The 17,349-nt window shown below is 34.3% G+C and overlaps 1 pseudogene; it reads right to left on the bottom strand.

Annotated features, from left to right (window-relative positions):
• Positions 1-3,871: 3,871 nt before the first annotated feature.
• Positions 3,872-8,312, bottom strand: LOC113862180 (annotated as a pseudogene).
• Between the last annotated feature and the right edge of the window lie 9,037 nt (positions 8,313-17,349).

The raw sequence follows: 17,349 nt of genomic DNA, 5'->3' as shown, positions 1-17,349 counted from the left end.
TTCTTCTCACACTCAGCCTTTATATCTTCAAAGGCACAACATTCGTTTAAGCTAAAATAATTTGTTTAAGTGAATCTGTAAAAATTTACTTATAACAAAAAAATTTGCTTAAGCTAATTTTGCATATATAAAAATTTATTATTTTCTATATTTTTACTTAAGCAATTTTATTTTTGTTTAAGCGAAAATAGAACTGGATGTCTAGTTCCCACTATAAACGAAGAAAATCTGAATCCCACAATAAGAACTCATTTGTGGAAATAAGATACCTTGTCTTACCAAAAATGATTTAAAGCTTAATTGAGACGAGAGATTGAAACACTCCAACAGTACATATTAGTGTTGATACCGGCGTTAAATGAAAAAAGCAAGATAAGAACTTCTATTAATTGGAGTTGTTCTAAAGGATAGCATCATTACTTTGTTTCTTTTTATATATATGAAAGTTGATTTGATATTTTACTATATGATACATGAAAGTAAAAAAGGGTGGAATAAAAAGAGCGGTGTTTATTTTTTACCTTTCAAAAATAGTTTTTTGAAAATGGAAAAGAGATACGAGAAGATTTAAACACCTTAGAGAGAGATATAGGAGAGGAAAATAGAAAAATTGATAGATACAACAAGCAATGTGTTAAAATTAAAGAAAAAAATTTAAAAAAATCATAAATTAAAATGTGAGGTATAAAAACTTAGATGATTGGGTAGGATTAGTTACTCTCTCCTTAAGTTAGGATGAATCTTTATCTATTCTCTTCTTTAGCTGGCAAGTTTTTTTTTTAAGTGTTCTAAAAGATGCTTAAACAAAAATATAGACTCGTATATAAAAATTACAAATTTAAAAATACAACGTTATCATGACTAAGCTAAGCAACAGTACTCTAATAATTGTGTCGTTTCTCTTAAAAATAACGTGTTAATGACTTATAAATTATGTTTATAATATCATGTAAAATGAACTATCCTTATATATAAAATGATATCAATCAAGATTTTTAATAAAATATTTAATATAAAAGCATAATTTTTTTAAAATAAAAATAAAAGATTAATATCTATCTATCAATATATATGTTAATGTCAATTTTATTGTGAGAATTATCAAACTAAACTTTAATGCATGTTTATTGAAGAATAATTATAAAATGTACTTAAGTTAAAGTATTACAAAATTTTGTGTATAAAAACAAATATAATTTTAATCTTTATATTTTTATAAATAATTGATTTCGATCTCTTTATATTTGTATAAGACCCTTCTAAAAAGAAACTCTTTATGAGAACTAGCGAGACTAAATTTAATATTAATCTATGTTAGAGATAGGTATATTTATAAAGTTAAAATTTAAATTTAAATCAGAAGTATGATCATATATGATTATTAAATATTTAATAGACCTCAATAGAAAAAAATCACTTTTAAATATTTAAATTTTAAAATATTTATAACAACAATTACTTTGAGACATATAATAACACACCAATAAGGTTACTTTCTGATGGATCAAGGCATCAGTTTTAATGCAAAACTAGTACACCATAATTTTTCATCAAGAAGTACAAATAAAGAAATACAAAACAATATAGATAGAGAGAGAGAGAGAACGTATGATGGGGGAAAGAGAGTAAAAATCAGGGATTTGAAGTTGACCTGAATAGGAATAGAAAGAAAACGGCGCGATAAACAAAGAAGGTTAACCACAGTTAACCTGTTATGGAAATGCTAGTGTTTTCCAATTTTCTACTATATATACAATTACATTCAGTGTTTGAAAGATTTTATAAAAAGAATATAAAATTAATTTATAACCTTTTAAAACTTATTTTAATAAGGTTTATGATTAAATTTATAATGTATATTTTAGTGTAAAAACGTTAAAAAGTATAATTAAAAGTGAAAAAATACGACGAAAAAAACAAAGAAGGTTAAGTAGCTATGAAAGGGGTAGTAACTTTTTACAGTGTAATATTTATGGTTACGTGAACATCACTTTTTCTTTTGCTATTTAAACAACTAATGTGCACTTATGTATACAACTATTTAACGCTTTAAGGATTGTGAGACTTAGCTTCAAGAGGTATTTGAAAGAGTTTATAAAATAATTATAACATTAATCTATAATTTTTTAACTTATTTTTAATAATTTTTATGATTAAATTTATAATATATATTTTTAAATAAAAACATAATTGGAAGAGAAAAAAATGAGGGGAAGAAACAAAAAACTGTGTTTATGATTACATAAACATCGCTTTTCTCTTTGCAATCTAAATAGCTAATGAGCACTTATGTATACAACAATTTTAAAGCTTTCAAGAATATAAAGACTTCGCTTCAAGTTTGAAAGAGTTTATAAAGAATATTATAAAATTAATTTATAATTTTAAAAATTATTTTAATAAATTATAAAATATTTTTATGTAATAAGAAATTGTTAAATAAAAATATAATTGGAAGATAAAAAAAATAGAGAGAAAACAAAGAAGGGTAAGTAGCCATGAAAGTGATAGTGTTACGAGATTTTCTACCGTATAGTTTTTATATTTTTGGTTACATAAACAATACCTTTTTTCTTTGCAATTCAAAATAGCTAATATGTAGTTATGCATGTACCAATTTTAACACTTTCAAGAATAGAAAAACTTTTCTTCAAGTGATGTTTGAAAGAGTTTATAAAGAAAATCATAAAATTAATATATATTTATTAAACTTAATTTAAAAATTTTATGATTAAATTTATAATATATATTTTATGTAATAAAAATTTGTTAAATAAAACTATAATCGGGAGGGGAAAAAAATTACAGAGAAATTAAGAAAGTTAAGTACTTCAATTAATCGTATAGGAAATTATAAAGTTACGTTATACCTTCCTAATTCTTGTGATAATTTATAAAAATAAGTATTGTATAAAAATGTATTTAGTATTTTGACATATAATATTAAGATATTTCATTATATTAACTAAAAATATAATTAAAATAATTAACAAAAGTTAATTTGAATGGCAAGCGATACGGTATATTTTAAACAAGTTCTTAAGTTTGAGTTATTATATATATAAAAAATCAGTTTGAATAACAAGCAGTTCGATATATTTACGTAAAGTTTTGAATTTGAATCTTTGTGTATATATAAAAACTTTTAGCAATACCTATTGAGTAAAATAAAATGAATATTTTTTATTTATAATTTATAAAATTAACACAATGTGGAAAATGTGGCTACATGGGGAGAGCAAATATTAGTATCCATGTTATTTTATTTTCAATAACAATGACTACTACCATTGAATCACGACGAGTCAGCAATAATAAATTAAAAATTTATTGTCACCATCAGTTTTATTTTATCAGAAAAAAAGAAAGAAAGATTATTCTATAAATATAATAGAATTTAAGATTACACCCCAGATACATCGGTAAAAGGGAGGTTACTTTAAGTTAAGTATTTTAAGTTTTAAATTATTTATTTTATCTCCTTTTAAAAATTAAAAATCATAAAAAATAATTTTAACTTAAATAATTAAAAACCACACCTTTGTATAAACTAATGTAAGGAAAAACTTAAGTGTTTGGTGGTGTTTTAGTTGTGTTTCGATTGATTTTAGTCTTTTTTTTCCTTTTTCTTTGTATTTTTAAATTTTTAATTTGTATTTCAACAACTAAGTACATCAAAATGCAGCAATTTTAGCCCTTACAAGATATCTCTTGTCCTGATTCATTTGCGATTATATAATGTTTTTAAAATTAAAAAAGAAAAAAATATAAAAGTTGAGGATCATTAATTTAAGTATGGAATTTATGTACATTAATTATTGGAATATGAAATTTTTATCAAATTTATGTAAATATGAGTTTTCAAAACTCGTCAATGGTGAGATTTCATGGCCCAAAATTGTTCGAAACTGCAACAAAAGGTGGTAGAGATAGGTCCCATTGTCGCAAACTCCTCTTGCAACTGAAAACTCGCCAATAGCAACTTTATGACAAGAAATCTTTGCCAGAGTTCATCCATCAACACCATGCAATCCACGGATTTTCATGCCTCTAAAATTTACCAATGGTGAGATTTTAGGCTATATAAAATCAATTCAAAGAGAGAGTTTTGGGTGAAGGAAAAGAAAAGTGCACTTTTTTTTTAAAGTAGAAAAAATAGTAGGTTTAAATTTAGGAGAAAAAAGAGAAAAATTTTGGGTCACTTGAAAAAATGGTGTGTCAGGATCATCATCAGCATCATTGGAATCATTTCCAACTTGACCCAAGTGTTCATTTGGATTCAAATCCAAGTCTAATAAGGCATCAACTTCTAAATCATCAGCATTAGATGAACTTTCATTGCCCATAATCCATTCATCATCATATGAAAGATCTTCAAGATTAAAGTCCATAACTTTTCTAGATGTCTTTTTCTTGGCTAATTTTGAGTTAGCCATCACATAAACAACATCATTCATATATTTTTGTTTCAAACGATTTCGTCTCTTTGTGTGGACCTAAAAAATATATAAATGCAATTGATTATTTGCTAGTGCTTAATAGGTAAAGAAAAAGAATGCAATTTCTCATAGTTTTAAAATTTTACCATCTCAAAAGCACTCTAATTACCCTCACATCCAGAGGAGCTACATGTCAAGCTCAATATACGAATAGCAAATCTTTGAAGCTCTGGATGTCCATCTCCATAAGATTCCCATTGCTAGAGTTTTGGTACTAGTTTTAAGTGCATTTAGGGCTGCCTTGCCACCAAAAAACTTCTTTTTTGCCTTGAAATCTTCAAGTTAAGCATCAATTTTAGTCATTTCTTCATCATTTTCTACCATCCTTTCTATACAATCATATAATTCACGTTTAACTTCAAAATCCACTTTAAAACCAGGACTGTAGTGTAAAAAAGGTTGAGGTAATAGGCTGCAGCATGTAATGGCCTATGGAGTTGATTGTCCCATCTGTCAATAATGACATTCCATAGAGGGAGATAATTAATATATGAAAAAATAAAATTAATTTTTAAACAAAAATAACTAAAATTTTTAATTAAACTTAATAATTTATTTACCTTCTTTTACTCTCATTGAAGGCCTTTGCTATCTTCTCTTTAGCTCACTCCATTTCCTCATAAAGGAATCCCATAGCTAGAATCTCATCCGAATCAACCAAACGAATAACTTTGTTTATAGGATATGCACCTCCTAAGCAAAAAACAATGCCTTTACAAAAAGTTTTATCCATAATCACATCTTCAACAAACTTTTCGTCTGTTGATTTGGCAAACCGGCTAGTCTTCCATTAATCAGATGTGAACATTCTAACTAATGCTCCTTTATGCTCTTGAAGACATCCCAAAGTAAGGTAAGACATAGCAAAGCGAGTCATGACTGGTCTCACCAAATCCCTTCCCTTTGTGAAGAATTGCAATAAAGAAATTAGGGAAGTCCTTGAATAAATATAAGTAGTAATTTTTTTCCCTTTGCGATTGTCTCTTGATGAATGGGTAACTTCTACTCCAAATCTTCCAATATCAAATCTATGCAGCAGCACATGGTGTCCAATACAGTTTCTTCCATTCTCCATCAACAATTCACCCGCAGCCTTATAATTTGTTGCCTTTGTAGTCACGATTTGAACCACGTTTTCTTCACCAACCTGCTCTACAATGTCATCCATCATTTTAAACAATTTATCAGTTGTTTTAGATATATGAGATGCATCAATTGAAGTCAAAAAAATTGTACCCATAGGGCTGTAACTAAAAAATTCAATATAGTTCTCCTTTTTTTGTCAGTCTAGCCATCTGTCATTATTATGCATTCTGTTTTTCTTTGTTTTTCTCTATGTGCTTGAGTGCTTCAATAGCTTGCACTGTCAAATTCACATGATGTTTCAAATACATAACTCTGATTTTATGATAGGAAGTTAGCTTGAATCCAACACCATATTTTGTAATCGATTCCAATATCTTATGAAATTCTTCACTCCTTGCCACATTGAATGGTATGGCATTGTGGTAAAAAAAAAGAAGCAATATCTTGACACACTTCCTCTCTCAAATTCTTTTTGAATATGTTATTGAAAGTGACTTGATTACTTACTCCTCTCTTCTTGAAAATGTTCCCACTACCTTCAACTTTACCCCCTTTCTTTTTTCACCAGAATCACCACCACCATCACCTTCTACAAGAAGTTCTTTGTGTAACGCCTCGAATTTTGTAATATTAATAATTATATTTATATAAATCTAAATGTATATATATGTGTGTGTTGATTTACTTGATAATGATATTTATGTGTATTAAGTATATGAATGTGTGTATTGTGTGTATGTATGACTGGATAGGGCTGAAATAGGCTGAGTGCCTAAGTTCAGGGTGTGATTCTGGGTTATTTTTGCTGCAGCGAGAGGGCTTTCGGAGGAAGGACCAAAACTGTCGCCTTCTCGCTGTAGCAAGAGACATCTCGCTGCAGTGACAGAACGACAGTTTAGGGTGCATTTCTGGGTGCAGTCTCACTGTAGCGAGATTATGCAGAAACCAAGGTGCAGTTTCGGCTTATATTTTTGCTGCAGCGTGAGGGCGTATCGATACAGCGAGGTCCCCTCGTTGCAGCAAGAATATCTCGCTTTAGCGAGTGTCGCGACCAGAAAAGGATTTAAAGGGGGGTAGGGTTCAGGGAGGGTTATTTCTCCCTCTTTCTTCGAAATTCCTTGGATCCTCTCATACCAAAAGCCCTATTCCACCGATTAATTGTCTCCAAACTGTTCGGAAGCTTGATTGAAGGTTGAATCTGTGTGGGGAACGCTTGGAGGCCAAAATCTGTGTAGGGAGCACGTCCGTAGTTAATTTCGAGTGTGGGTCTTCAATCCAAAGTAAGGGAGACTCTATCCTACTCTTTCATGCATGAATTGTTGATATTTTGCTGAATATTGTGTTGTGGCTGAGTTAGTGGGTAGAAAATTGCTGAGAAATGTAATGTGGACCACGTGCCGTGATATGTGAACATTATGTGTGTTGATCCGAAATCGATGGATGTGGATTGTATGTAAATGTTGTGTGATAGACTGAGTATGGGCATTTGTGCCATATATTTGAATGAATATTGTGAAAATGTGGGTCTAAGGGCCGTGTAATACGAACGATAATTGCAGGTTGCGTGCCGTGTGTAAGCATGATTATTGCATGCGTGAATGAAATATATGTGTGAATGGGTGTATTAGCGCCATTGTAATGTGCTGTGAATAGTTCAACGTTACACTGGGGGTGTGGAAGATTGAGACAGTAGAAATACCTTAGGGAAGAGGGAGTGGTGGTGACACCGACTGTGAAACGGGTGCACCACGGGCCATACACTCTTTCTGACTAGACCTCTAACCGCTACCTTTGCTGAGCGACCTGTGACTGCCTACGTGATATCCGTGAGGTGGGGTAACTGGTGACCATTCATTGTGTAAATCTGTAATCACAGTGCCACAGTAAGTGTGGATAGCATGCATATGCATGGGTTTGTGTATTGCACTTATGAATGTGAAATGCTGCCGATGCCGTGAGTGCATCGGTGTTGAATTGACATGAGCTGTGTGACTATGCTGCCTGTGATTGTGTTTGTTTAATGTAGTGGAAATGTGCTGGAGGTGAGACTTTATGCTGACTGTGTATTTTTGGGTAGCGTAGAGTACTCACCCTTACATTCATTTTTCAGGTAATCAAGACGATCAGCATCAGACTTAGTGAAGGGGTAGATGGAACTGCTATAGGACTTAGAATATCATTTTGAAAACTGTTGTATTTGAATAAGTCCTGTAGCAGCTGTTTGATGAAATTGTAACCCGCTTTCTTTATTTTGAAATGTTTGACGAAACTTGGATTAGAAATGGAAGTTTTATTATTTCAAATTTTTTTGAAAATTCCTTATTTACTGAAATTAAATTTAAGGTGTTACACTTTGAATTTGCTATTTGATTTTTTTATTATTTTCTCTTGTAAACAGGACACAACTTACCACATTTCTTTCCTCACTTTATCACTAACTGAAGAGCAAGCACCCACATCTTTCTGTGCTCCAGTCAAATGATATTTTAAACGGTAAACTCCCCCTGTTATTATTTTTTGACAATAGTTGCATTGTATTTTTCGTGCATCTCCATCCACAGATAATCTAAGCTGCCATGCCACATCACTCCTGTTTCCAAGAGCATTTTTTCGCAAAGAACCAGCCACAACTGCACCAACGGAGCAGCTCACTGAGCCAGTAGAAGTGTGACCAATGGTAGGACTTGCAACTGTAACATCCTTGTTTTTGCTCCCTTCCATATTCATGTCTGTAATGCGATTTCTCCTTTTCTTTTCTAAAAAATAATTCAATTTATTTTATGAAATTTTTTGATATTATTTAAATAAGTTTTGAGATAAAAGTATTTATCTTATTTTGTTCAAATAATTCATCGGTATGTGTTTGATTTTTTTTATGGATCTCAAAGTTTTAGATTATTTAGAAATCCCATAATTATATTTGAGTTGCAAATGTTATACGTACTAGCAAAGGTGGTGCAGTAGTAGAAAGGTTAATCCTTAGTCTAGAGTTGGAAGTCTCTAAGTTTAAACCTCATCAAGGTAGATTTTGCTTCAACAAGGTTTTTCAGAATTTTAATTCATAGAATGAATCACAAAATGACCTGACTGCCCTCAAAATTCATTCATTCTTTCTCTCGTAAAGGTCTCTCTCATTCTCTTTTTTGATTTCTATCTTTCTCATCCTTGTTTCTTAGTGATTTCATCGATTAAAGTAAAGATATGATATTTTTGCACCTCCATGGAAAAGTTTGGAACTTTCTCTGTCGAGTCACTGTGTGAGTCATTTCTGACCATTTGAATGTATGTTTTTGAGCCTAAACTATGCATAGTTAGATTTTTCAGTGAAAAATCTTTCCAACCTAACTTGTTTCATTTTTCTGCTCTCTGAACCTTGCATGCAATTATTCCTTTAGGATCCTCAAAGAATTAGCTTTCAAACGTAAGTGATTTCACTCAAAATGGACATCAGATTCACAAGTTGTGGTGAAAACAGTGAGATCTCTTCCTTACTCTGCGTTTCTGTGTTTTAGCAGCAAAGGATGCCACTTTTCTTGCTTCTCTAGTCTCCAAATTTGACATGCAAACATTCCCGTGTTACTTGCAGAAATACCTTTCCAATGGTATATCATACGTCTTAATACGATATCGTTGTCCCCTCAATCGCCTAGAGTACTTGAGTACCTTCTTTTTTATGTTTTTCTGTAGAAACAATGTAAAGAACCATTTTTTATGCCCTCTTTACAGATCTCTTTTAATCTGAAATTTTGATTTTCATAAACTACATGAAGATATCTTTCCAACACATTATCACAAGCTTGATTCGGAGTCCGTTTCACCACTCAACGACTTGATCTCGTAAGTATGATCCAATCTGAATTCTGTTGGTCCAATAGCCACGTTCTTAAATTTCTGGGAAAATTTCATGACGTGTAAACCTTCCATCCTGTTCCTTTTTGTCTTAGCTTTCTGACACATTTTGCGGCTTGTCAATTGGACTCTAATTGATCAAAATATGCACAAAATGGTGAGAGGTATGCAAAGTTCAAAGCTTCATAGAGAAAGTCTACGTTTTTCACCTTGCATGTAATCTGTTCTGCATATTTCGCTTGCTAAACCTCCTTGTTTTTAACTTGACCTGATTTCTTCACATAGTACACTTCATTAGCTTTCCATAGCCACTTTCGGAGTAAGATTTAGAGCAAAGATCAAGGAGAAAAACTATTGTTACCATGCTATATCCAATTCTGAAAATTTATGAAAACAGTGAAAAGAATGTGTTTCCCTCTTCATCCATCTTTATGAACATTCATAAGCACTTATGAAATCCTTGTAATTAGATCTTTTCAACAAGCTATCTTAAGCCTATTTTCGATCTCATTCGCTAAGTCAAAATGTTGAGACAAGCATAGGTCTCATCTCGAAAATCAGCAGACACACTCTGCATTAAAATGAGTGCTGCGACCAATATTTATTTCCAAAAATTTGAATGAACATATTTTTATAAACATCAATGTCTTCACAAATTAATAAGATATGCAATTTTTAATGAAGCTGTCTCAAAATTGCGTTTTCTTTGCTAATAGCAGCAAAAGTCTTCTTTTTGAAGCTCTTGCATCTGATTTTACTGACATGCATTCATATACTTGTATTCCTTATGACATAATCTTTCCATAAAATAGTCGAATCATGGTTGCACAAGAGAATTCTTATGCACGTATGGAATTCAGTAGGTTAACTATGGTTATTAGAGTCAATGGGTAAGTAATTCTTTGATGTTGAATTTTACCAAATTAGTATGATATTAGTTAAGGATTTAACATTTACCTTGTGAACTAATGTGGTATGGGGCAAATTAGATCCTTGGAGTACAGGTATGAAGTGTTACTGGGCGCCTTATGCCTTGTCTTAATGTTAAGTCAGTCTCTAAGACTACCAAAGTGGAAAGTTTAACAAGTTGCTTGTAATTGAAAGTGTGTTTGCTTGATTAAAATATACATGTAATAGATTGTATGAGAATGATTCACTAAGAATAAGAATCAATTTAGTTTGGTTAAAAAGAAAATTCGGCATTTTCGTCGTTAGAAAAAGGTCGTTACAGCAACCACTCTCCTACTTTCTGGTTGCCCTCTCTGGATTGCAGGTGTACTTTTCCAACATGCAGACATCTTCAAACAGGATAGAAAAATCAAAACAGAGGTAGGTAGACAATCCCACTTGCAAAGCACTAAACCAACCACCACTCAATCACCCCCAAGTCCTGGTCGCATCCAAAAATGGTGGAGAAAAAGGTGATTTGAAGGAGAAAAGGGTAGAGAATGGGGAAAACAGATTCTTGGTATTGAGGAAGAAGAGAAGTGTGGGTCCGATGCTGAGGATGCAGAGAACTCTGCATTGGCGGTTAGAGAAGATGACCGGAAAGTATTTGAGAGATGTCGGAAGTTATGCTGACCTTGAAGAAGATGACAAGAGATGAAAAAAATGACTCAAAATAATTTGGGTCACCTTAGAGGCTTCGCCGGAGACGAAGAAGATGACCAGAAAATGTTTCTTCTTTGGTAGAAGCCTTGCCGGAGATGAAAGCTACACTCCAGATGTGGAAAAACAGAGAACAGAGGAGAGTTGTGGAGAGAGTTGAGAGGTGACTTGAGGGGGCTAGGGTTTTGCGTAAGGAAGAAGAAGATTCAAAAATAAAAAGGGGTGAAATTCCAAGATTGCCCCCCCCTTAAAAGGGCCCAACGGTAACAAACAAAGGGCAGAACTAGAAATTTCAAGGAATGGCATAGCAGCTGGTCCAGCCGCTATTTTCGTAATTTTTGGCCGCGATTCGCGGTGCTACTGCTGCTATAATGAAATGCGACGCTACAGGTTTGCCGTCACGAGACTGCGCCGCCCCATTTTGCTCCGCCGCGATAGTGACCGCTATAGGCGCTATTGACTACTATCATCCTAGCAATTTCGAAAAATCGCGTCGCAGCATAGGAACGTGATCGGAGGACCTGCAAAAGACCGTAGAATGGTCCGATCTTTTGAGTTGGATTGCGATTTTGACTACAGTGGTTCTAATGTCATTTGATTTGTCACACTGCACACCTAGAGGAGGAAACAAAATTTTGGGTATCATAAGTTACGTGCAACATCCACCTTGGGATTCAGAGTCTTGAAGGATTTACATGTGGTTGGACAGCAAGACAAGTGCCATTTTCCTTTTGTTACATGTGCGGTTAAGGGGCAGTACGAGGGGATATGAGGAAAGGTGTAGGTCGGCTACACGATGAAATAAACATGTATAAGTGTTTCAGGCCCAAGCAAATAAAATATTTTGAAGTCAGTTGCATGGCTGCATGGCACGTAGGTTTTGTGTGGTTGCACCTAAATTTTCTATGGGTATGAGTTTGAGGATTTATCGTGCAGAATTGGGTGAAGTAAATTAGAAATTTAAGCGAGTATTAAGAGGGGAAGGGTGCAGATTCAGTTTGAAGAAAGAAAAAAAAATTGAATGTTTCTAAGGTTTCTGCTAAATGGTTTAATACCTTATTCACGATTCAACTTACACTCATAAAAATAAAATGGGTAGACAACAATTCAACTAATAGAAGAAGCACATGATTCAAGCCAAAATGTCACGTAATACAGCAGCATACTAGCACACATCTTTCTCTTATTTGTATAGAATGAACATCATAAAATATGAGCTGTAAATAGTACAGAAATATGCTTTTCTATTTTTGATTCCTTCTTATTCTCCTAAGACATTCTCTAGCTGTACATTCTATAAATATTCTAATCATTGGACATAGAAATATATGAGAAAGTTTTCACCTCTATTCTTTTCTTTGTTTATGTTTTATCAACCAATCATAAGTAATAACAGGAATTGTAACCAAACAATTACCCATTTAACCAAAAATAACAAAGCGCTGTTTCTTTTTTCATGCAGGGAAATGAGAAAGCATTATCAAATGCTAAAATATTTCAGTAAACCAGAACATATTAGATTTGCATAAGATTATCAAAGAAATTAAGCAATGACTGTTTTTCTTTAGACATCACAGGTCTTTATTGATTTTCTTCTTTTGTGTTTCAGTTTTACTGTGTTATGCAAAAACAGCTAACATTACCTTGATTCTGCACATGTTGTGATTTATTTCCCTTTTTATCATTGATGGAATGATAAACATTGCCAAACTGTGGTAAAATGAAGCAAGGTCAAATCGATAACTTCCCTTTATTTGATTCAATAAGTTGCAAAAATTTATCATGTGGAGGGAGGTTTAACATAAAGTTAAATATTTATGAATAATTTAGTATCAAATCAAATATTAATTATCGAAAAATTTAGGTAAAGAATGTCACTCAGAGCCGAACAATTTTATTTAAAGTATATAATAAATTAATGACAAATGTATACCCTGGTGCAGTAAATATACAGGAACTTATTTGATTTGTACATGAACAAATTTAGAATAAGGGTGCATCTCCTTCCATGCAAGATTAGTAAGAAACTAGTAGATATACAAATATTAAATAAATAATTTGCACATGTTTATAATAATAATAATACATTATTCAGGATATAATTGGTTGTTTCAAATCCATGGCTAGTAAGGAGAACCAAATTGAATCACTCATTTCAAGAATCAAGAAAGGAAATCCAAGATGCTCGAATAAAGAAATTGGAGGAGAGTTGGGAGATGACAGAGAAATTGGTGTAAACAGTGAGTGGGAATCGGAATCCAAACAAATGGCAACAGTCTAGCAGACGACAAGAAGAACAGCAGCAAGAATCAGCTGGGCCAAAATCTTTGGGTAGCACTGAAAGATGGACAGGGAAATCTTGAAATAGCCATGTTAGGGAGTGTTGTCTACTTGGGGCATCCCTCATTAAGTCGTTCAATAAAATAGCATTTTGTTATTTTTTTCAAAAATTCTACCCAAATCTTGCAGTTTTATCTCAGCGCCACCCAAAAGACACTACAGTGTGATCCTTCTTTATTCATATTGACAAGGCACAATTATACTGATTATTGTTCCATCAAGATTAATCCTCAAGTTTCAGCTAAACCTATAAAAAGAACTTAGATATTAACATACTCTTTTAGCTAAGCTTTTCAGCTTGTATGGTTGTATTTTCAAATACACCATGTCCCCCACTTGAGCCTTCAACAACTGTTCCTGCAGTTCTTTTACCATATCATTCCTCTCAGCTGTCAATCTGTTAACTTCCTCCACAGCTGAATGGTGTACATCTCCTCTGATCAACATGGGTGGGTCTCTGCCGTATAGAGCCTGAAAGGGAGTGGTCTTCAAAGCAGCATGATAATTGGTGTTATACCAATATTCTGCCCAACTTAACCACTTAGGCCACATCCTTGGTTTCCTACCTGTCACACACCGAAGATAAGCTTCCAAACACCTGTTTACTACTTCCGTTTGCCCATCCGTTTGAGGATGATAGGCACTGCTGTACTTCAATTTAGTGCCTGCCAGTTTGAATAATTCCGCCCAGAAGGAGCTCAAAAAAACTCGATCTCTGTCCGACACAATAGTACTAGGAAAACCATGCAATTTAACTACCTTTTTTATGAATACTTCAGCTATGTCCTTGGCAGTATAAGATGGCACACAGCTATGAAATGGGCGTATTTTGTCAACCTATCTACCACCACCATGATAGTATCCACCCCTCTAGCTCTCGGTAGCCTTCCAATGAAGTCCATCGAAGTATCACTCCATACTTGAGTAGGAACAGGGAGTGGTTGTAAGAGAACTCCTGGACTCAAAGTTTGGTATTTATTCCTTTGGCAAACTTCACAAGCTTGTACATAAGCTTGAATAATTTTCCTCATTCCTTCCCAATAGACTAAGTCCGCTATTTTTTATAAGTTCTAAAGAAACCCGAGCGTCCACCTACTGCAGAATCATGTAACTCAGCAAGTATCCATTGAATTCATGGTGAATTCTTTGGAATTACAACCCTTCCTTCTTTAAACAGCCTCCCTTTCTTCAACTGGTAACCAGCATGGCTATTTGGATCACTAATTATATCTTGGACGATACCTTTAAGTTTTTCATCAGCCTGCACCTCTTCATCCAGCCCTTCCCACAGCTCACAACTCACTGTGGTAATAGTAGCAAATTGCATTTTCCTTAATAGAGCATCAGCTACGCCATTCTCTTTTCCTAGTTTGTATTTAACTTCAAAATCATACCCCAACAATTTGGAGATCCATTTTTGTTGCCCCTCTCCCATAATTCTCTGTTCAGTCAAAAATTTCAGGCTCCTTTGATCGGTGTGTACCTTAAAGTTCCTGCCCAGCAAATAAGGACGCCATTTTTGGACTACCATAACTACTGCCATGAGCTCTCTCTCATAAACTGACTTCTTCTGTGCTCTGTCTGTAAGAGTTTGACTCATGAATGCAACAGGTCGGCCTCCTTGCATAAGAACTGCTCCCAATCCTTTTCCTGAGGCATCTGTTTCTACAATAAACTCTTTTTCAAAGTCTGGTACTGCTAGAACCGGGATGGTTGTCATAGCGACCTTCAATGACTCAAAAGCTCTTTGGGCCATCTTATTCCATTCAAAGTTGTCCTTTAATAACTGAGTTAAGGGCCAAGCAATCTTCTTGTAATCTTTGACAAATTTTCTATAATAACCAGTGAGTCCCAAAAATCCTCTCAACCCTTTTACATCTTTAGGTGCTGGCCATTTAATCATAGCTTCAATTTTTTTGGGGTCTGCTGCCACCCCTGTTCCAGAGATTAAGTGGCCTAAATATTCAATCTGATCTTGCCCAAATGAGCACTCCTGTAGCACTCCTAGCACTTCTTTCAAATGCTTCTCATGTAATTCTACACTGCTGCTGTATGAGTATATCATCAAAAAATACCAACACAAACTGTCTCAAAAATGGTCTCAGAATTTGGTTCATAATTGCCTGAAAGGTTAAGGGTGCATTAGTGAGCCCAAAAGGCATCACTAAGTACTCATAATAGCCTTCATGAGTTCTGAAGGCTATCTTAGCAATATCTTCCTCTTTCATGCGAACTTGATGGTAACCCGACTTTAAATCCAGCTTGGAAAAAATATTAGCTTCCCCCAGTTCATCTAATAACTCATCAATTACTGTGATAGGAAACTTATTAGGTATTGTAACTTTATTTAGTGCCCTGTAATCCGTACAAAACCTCCACCCTCCATCCTTTTTTTTTACTAAAATAACAGGACTCGAAAAAGGACCTGTACTATGCCTAACAATACCAGCATGCAACATCTCTTTCACTATCTTCTCAATTTCATTTTTTTGATAATAAGGGTACCTGTATGGCCTGATGTTGGGGATTGCTGCCCCTGGTTTGAGTTCAATAGCATGGTCATGTTCCCTCTTGGGTGGTAGTCCATTAGGCATTTGAAAGACCTCCTCAAACTCTGACAGCAATTGGGTCCACACAGAATCATTCTGTTCTGTCATCAGCATAGACTCTACTTCCTTGTGGCACTTCACTAAATACCCCACCCCTTCATTCTGAAGTGCCTTCATCATTGCCTTCCATGATACATGCATTGTACTCAATGCTGGATCACCATGAATGACAAACTGCTGTCCTGCACATTGCCATTTCAGACTCAGATTTCTGAAATTGGCTTCAATATTACCTAAACTAGCTAGCCACTCCATTACCAACACCATCTCTGTGCCTCCTAATTCCATCAAGAAAAAATGTTTTTGAAACTTTACTCCTTGCACCATAAACTTTATATCTTTACACACCCCCTTATTTCTTACCTTTTCACCCGAACCAACTTCTATCATGTCTATTGGAGTGTCCATCATTTCAATTTCCAACTCAGCTACTAACCGAGGGGCAATAAAGTTGCTTGTTGCTCCTGAATCAATGAGAGTCAAAACCCTCCTCCCATTAATCTCACCCCACACCTTGAAAGATTTATTTGAAGTAAGTCCGTCTCTACTCTGCAATGACAAGTGTAATGTTTTTAGTTCCCCAAACTCCTCAACTTCCGTATCATTTTTCTCTTCTACTTCATTTTCCTCGGATTCCTCCCCTCTTTCACACAACATCAGCTTCATGTGCCTAAATTTGCACATATGTTCTTGATTCCACTTTTCACCACATTTGAAACACAACCCCTTCTTACTCCTCTCTTCTAACTCAGCTGTACTCAACCTCTTCCCCCTAATTACTTCATTCTTTTCTCCTGAATTCATTCCCGCCTTACCTCCTCCTCTCCTGTTTGTTCTTTCTTCCCAAGTGCTACGGAACTTTGAGCTATTTCCCTTCCAATCCGTTTTCTCTTTTACCTGACTCCCCTTCTTATATACTGCTAAATTCTTCTCCTCTATCTGATCCATGAGATCTACTAGATCTACATAATCATACAGTTTCAGCTCTGTTTGTAATTCCTCCTTGAGGCCATTGAGGAAAATACTATCCAACATTACACGTTCCTCTCTGTCCAGAGTTGCCACATGAAGTTCAAATTTCTCCCTATAATCCATTACTGTCCCTTCCTGCTTCAAACTAAGCAACGGACCTAATGGGTTGTTAATTGGGCCAGGGCAGAACCTTCGTTTCACTGCCACCTTAAATTCCTCCACGTACGTGATTGCGCTTGATCCTCCCACCACTGAAACCAGTTCAGGGCCTTGTCTTTGAGCGCGATTACCACTGCATCTAACTTGTCCTTTTCGCGCACGCCATTGATGTGGAAATACCTCTCCACGGGCACGACCCACCCATACGCATCATCACCCAAGAAAAC

This window comes from Abrus precatorius, unplaced genomic scaffold (genome assembly GCF_003935025.1).
Source record: "Abrus precatorius isolate BTA unplaced genomic scaffold, Abrus_2018 Scaffold3, whole genome shotgun sequence".
In the NCBI taxonomy this organism is placed as follows: domain Eukaryota; kingdom Viridiplantae; phylum Streptophyta; class Magnoliopsida; order Fabales; family Fabaceae; genus Abrus; species Abrus precatorius.
Note: the sequence above shows the minus strand (reverse complement) of the source record. Positions and strands in the feature narration are given on the sequence as shown.